Genomic DNA, 6,000 nt, shown 5'->3' on the forward strand with positions numbered 1-6,000 from the left:
TACGAGTGTAGGGTAGTATCAACACCAACAGAAAATGGTATAACGGAAGTACAAGTAGTCAGGGCACGGAGTGAGTTACTGTTAACAGTTCAGTGATAGGGTTGTTCTCATCAGACTCTACCGCAAACAGGCACCGACAACAATAGGTCAATTTCAAATATCGACGACACAAGCAGAACATGGAGATAAAGAAAGTATATAAGGATACTGAACGGCTAATTCATTACGTAAAGTGAGATGAAAATCTAATGGCCATGGAAGATTGGAATTTCGTTCTAGGGAAGGAGTGGAAGAAAAGGTCACAGGAGAATATGGGCTTTCTTTGTAGTAGCAAAAAGACAGGAGGAGGATTAAATGAGTGCTGTAATAAATTTTATCTGTTAATAACGAATACTCTGTTCAAGAGTCACAAGAGGAGGAGATATACTTGGAAAAGGACGGGAGGTACGGAAATATTTCAGTTATGTTACATGTTAAATCAGATATTGGGTTGTAAGACGTACCCAGGAGCAGATATAGTCTCAGATCACAATTTAGTAGTGATGAAGAGTAGGCTGAAGTGTAAGAGGCTAGAAAGGAAGAATCAGTACGTATAGAAGTGGGATATGGAAGTACTAAGGAAAGAAAGGATACGCTTGAAATTCTCTGAGGCTATAGATATTGCGGTAAAGAACAGCTCACTAGGCAGTTCAGCTCAAGGGGAATGGAGGTCTCTAAAAAGAGCATTCACAGTTATTGGAAAGAAAAAAGTAGATACTAGCAAGTAAATTACGAAGAAACCATGCATAACAGAAGAAATTCTTCAGTTGACCGACGAAAGAAGGAAGTACAATAAATTTTACGAATGCAGAAATACAAATCACTTAGCAATGAAACAAACAGCAAATGCGGGGAATCTAAGGCGAAATGGCTGCATGAAAAGTGTGAAGAAATCTAAGAAGAAATTACTATCAGAAGGACTGACTCAACATACATAAATGCCAAAAACAACCTTCGGTGGAATTAAAAGCAATGGCGCTAACGTTGAGAGTGCAATGGGACTTCCCCTGTTAAATGCAGAGGAGAGATAGATGGAAAGAGTACACTGAAGGCCTCTATGATGACGTGACAGAAGAAGAAACATGAGCCGACAGAGAAGAAATATGTGGTTGACTATCAGAATTTCAAAGAGCTCTGGAGAACGTAAGTTCAAATGAAACAGAAGAATCAGATAACATTCCAAATGAATTTCTAAAATCGTTGGAGTGGTGGCAACATATCAACTATTCACGTTGGTGTGCAGAATGTATGAGAAGCCTACGCGTCCAAGTTTCTGACTAGAATAATATACAGAAGAATAGAAAAGAAAACTGTGGATCTGTTAGATAACGACCGGATTAGCTACAGAAAAGATAAAGGCACGAGAGAGACAGTTCTGACATTGTGGTTGGTAATGGAAACAAGACTGAAGAAAAATCAAGACACATTCATAGGATTTGTCTAACTGTAAAAATCGTTCGAAACTGCAAAATTTTCGAAATTCTGAGAAACATAGGGGTAAGCAATAGGAAAAGGTGGGTAATATACAATTTGTACAAGAACCAAGAGGGAACTATAAGATTTCAAGAACAAGAACGAAGTGATCGGATTAGAAAGGGTGTAGGGCAGTGATGAAGTCTTTCATCACTACTGTGATGCACATCGAAGAAGGAATGACGGAAATAAAACAAAGGTTCAAGAGTGAAAAAAAATTCAACGTGAAAAGATATCAATGATAAGATCCGTTGCTTACATTGCTACCCTCAGTGAAAGTGAATAAGAATTACAGGACGTTCTGAATGGAATGAACAGTCTACTGAGTGCAGTATATGTAATAATAGTGAATAGAAAAAAGACGAAAGTAGTGAGAAGTACCAGAAATCAGAACATCGAGGATTGGTCATCACGAAGAAGATGAAGTTAAGGAATTGAGCTACATAGGCAGCAAATTAACCCATGACAGATGGAGTTAGGAGAACATAAAAAGCAGACTAACACTGGAAGAAAAAGGCATTCCTGGCCAAGAGAAGTCTACTAGTATCAAACATGGACCTTAATTTGAGGAAGAAATTTCTGATACGAGGATGAGTCAAATGAAAACCTTAAATTTGTAATAGCGAATCGCAATTTCGCGCCGTTATCCTGTAAGTTGGTAAGCGTGCTACAAACAGCGTGCAGAATGGCCTGTAGGTGGCAGCATAGTGGAGATGCACACATACCGTCGCAGTATCCGTATAAAGATGACCGCCCCACTTACGACTTGCACCAGGGAAGAGCAGCGTTCTGTTATTCGGTTTTTGCGTAGTTAAGGTGTGAAACCTATTGAAATTCATCGACGAATGAAGGTTCAGTACGGTGATGCATGTTTGTCACAGCAGCAAGTCTACGAATGGAGTAGGAAGTTCGCGAATGGTGTGACTTCAGTGGAAGATGCTCCTCATCCAGGTCAGGCAGAACGAGTTGTGACTCCACAGAACATTATAGCAGTTGAAGCCATAGTGAAGGAAAACCGCCGAGTGACATTGAATGACATTGCAGCATGTTTACAGATTACTCATGGGTCAGCACACCGCATTGTGCATGATGTGCTCCAGTTTTACAAAGTGTCTGCAAGATGGGTGCCACGGCAGCTGACTCCTGAAATGAGAAAACGACGGTTGATGCTTGTGAAGAACTCTTCGGCGCTTTGAACGAGAAGGTGATGGCTTCCTTGCAAGAATCGTTACTGGGGACGGAACCTGGGTTCACTTCCACCAACTGGAAACGAAGAGAGCGAGCAAGGGATGGCGCCATTCCTCATCACTAAAACCAAAGACGTTTCGAACAAAGCCATCAGTAGGGAAGCTTGTGCTGACTCTCTTTTGAGACGAAAAAGGCGTCATTGTGGAGCATACATGCCTAGAGGGACCACTGTCACCAGTGCATCATACACAGATCTTCTAAAAAATTATCTGCGGCCTGCAATCACATCAAAGCGACGTGGATTGCTGTCAGAAGGTGTCCTTTTGCAACATGACAATGCAAGGCCCCACACTGCCCGTACAACAGTTGTAACAATCAGAGACCTGCATTTTGTGCGTCTTCCTCATCCACCATACTCACCAGACCTTGCTCCAAGTGGTTTCCATATGTTTGGACCACTGAAAGACGCAATGGGAGGAAAGAAGTTCCGTTCTAATGAAGAGGTACACCACGCGGTGCATCAGTGGTTGCGCGGGCTACCAAAAGAATTTTTTTCTAAAGGAATTTATGCACTTTGCAAGTGCTGGAGGACTTACATTGAGCGTGGGGAGATTATGTTGAAAAGTGATACAGCTTTGTACCACTTCTGCACAATAAATAATATTTTTAAAAAATTTAAGGTTTTCATTTGACTCACCCTTTACATTTGGAGCACAGCATTGTTAAACATGGACAGTGGGAAAGCCGGAACAGAAGAGAATCGAAGCATTTGAGATGTGATGCTACAGATGAATGTTGGAAATTAGGTAGACTGATAACTTCCATGGCACTAGAGGGAGATGTAGAGAGAGAAAAGAAGCTAATGGCACAGATTAACTGAAGAAAGGGATCGGTTGACAAAAAAACGCCCTGTAGCATTAAGGGATTTTCAATTTGGTAACCGAGGCAAGCAAGGGGAATAAAAATAGAAGTAAAGCAAAGCTACGTCACAGTCAGCTAGTTCAAATGATTGCAGATTTCAGTAGTTTTGCAGAGATTAATTGGCTCGCACAGCATAAACTAGTGTGGGGAGATGCAGCAAACCAGTCTTCGTTTTGAAGAACACAACACATCGTTCGTCTCGCGCAATTTCATGTCAGCAAACTTGATCCATTTTGAAGTTTAATCGTCTACACGCACGTTACGTAGTCGGTCGAACATTTTTTTTTTTTTTGTGTGTGTTTCAAATTGCCGTCAGATTTAACTCGCTAATAACTATGACACTATTAATGGGTAAACAGTATTTGTCCGTACGTGTTTGCCGCGCAGTATTTGCTTCGCCTGTGACGACATCGTACTATGTAGGTGCGTGCGGGCGTTTGTTACGAATTAGCTTTGCGTAAAGTTGTACATTGACGTAGCGTAGAACGGCGTTAAAATTGAATTGGGTGTCACTGTGAAGAGCTTTCAGCATTACTAGGGTCCAAAGGGAGACAATAAAAATAATCGCTGGAATATAAGCGAAAATCGGTATTAAATGGAAAATTACAAAATATAACTCGTAAATATGGTCGGAATTACAGAAAACGTAAGGCAGAGGAAAGTTCGTGTCGAAGGGGTATCCAAAATCTAAAAAATACAGTGCTGAGCGACTGCGAAGCCTTGAGAAGGAAAGATAAAAAAGGCGCAAAGATCATGCAGCGTCCACGGATCATGTACACGCGTCTTTGGAAGGCAATGCAGAAAACAGTTATAATACAGACATAGAAGAAAAAGTGACAGCGCCAGACGAGTATGTGGCGTGACGAACAACTGAAGCGTGTTGTCAACCGACGCTACAATCGATAAATTTGTGATTTGTGATTCATCTATTTCGTAATCATTAGGAAACGTTGGGCTGTATGGGTCACTTAAGCCAAAAGTGGCATAAAGCTATAGTTGTCGTTTTGAAGTTGGTTGTAACCGCGCATAATCTTTACTTGAACACTTGTTTTGGTGTAAATGGTGAAAAAAAATAATTTCAAACTAAAGCGTCACAGAGCAAGAGAAAATATCCTAAGCCGTACTATTCGATAATTTAAACAAAAGTGTCGGGTAGTATGGGCCGTGCAACTACATATCGGTTTTTAAATAGAAAAGGTGCATTTGTGATTCACAAACAAATCAGCTTGTTTGTGTAGCAAAAATACAAGATAATAAAAGAAACAGTTGGTTAAAACAAGAAAAAAACTTTCAAATTGTAGTCGAATGAACTTGGAACATCGCATTAAACCTGTGGGCTGACGTTTTCTGTAAGACAGTTCTCCGTGCTACTTCGTAAAGTTTCTACAGAGATCTTTATCTGCAACTTTCTTTTCTCTATTACGTTTTCTGCCAAATCGTAAGTTAACTTTTGAAACTCAATGTTACCTAGCGTCATTAACCTGAAATATGATCTACAAGCATTTCTTCATAATTTTATTCAAATGCTGGTTTTGAAAAAAACCAATCTGAGGGGTCGCAGATCTCTGTTGATTCCTTGCAATGATTTTAACCTCCTTTGTAGTGTAGTTTTAGGGACATTAAAACGATCGGCAGTAGCACTTTCGGTCATTTCGCCTTCCAAAACACTTGAAACCGGTCGCTTCATTGCAGCCTCTGACCACTCCCCTTAACCCTCACCGGAACACTTCTTGTTCAGACTTGGCATCGTGCCATAAAAACATAAAAAAATCACTTATATGGCCCAAACCACTCGATTTTAGAATGTCTCACAATACTCGACTGACATTGCACATTAAAACATGGCGGAAACAGTAACCGGCTTGAGCGGGAGGAATTTATTATTACGATACAATCTACAGTAGACTAATTGAATCCCGTGTAGTTATAATAAAGGAGTAGCTACTTACAAAGTTCCATTGCAAGCTGTAATTATCGTAGGCTGCGAAACTTGGTAGACATTCTAATGCGCTAAGCGAAATTGATTTAAACTGAAAAAAAATCGTTCCCATTTTGGCCGCCAGGTGCAAACCTGGCGCTGCAAATGCAAAGAGGACATATAACAATGTTTCCACATGTAATGAACTAGGAACAGGACGTGGGCAGAAAAGCTCAGACAAGTGAGAAAGGCATAATAATTGATATTATTGATAACCGCCGTTTACACAATTTGTTCAACGTGACGAGCACCGGAGACTTCAACAAGATGCTGTACAGCGCCATATTTGTACCTGGTGGCCAATTTTTTTTCCCAGCGTAAATCAATTCCACATTAACTCATTAGAATATCTACGAAGTTTCGCTGCCATACGATAATTACAGCTCACACTGGACCTCTGT

This window comes from Schistocerca piceifrons, chromosome 8, assembly GCF_021461385.2.
Source record: "Schistocerca piceifrons isolate TAMUIC-IGC-003096 chromosome 8, iqSchPice1.1, whole genome shotgun sequence".
NCBI lineage: Eukaryota > Metazoa > Arthropoda > Insecta > Orthoptera > Acrididae > Schistocerca > Schistocerca piceifrons.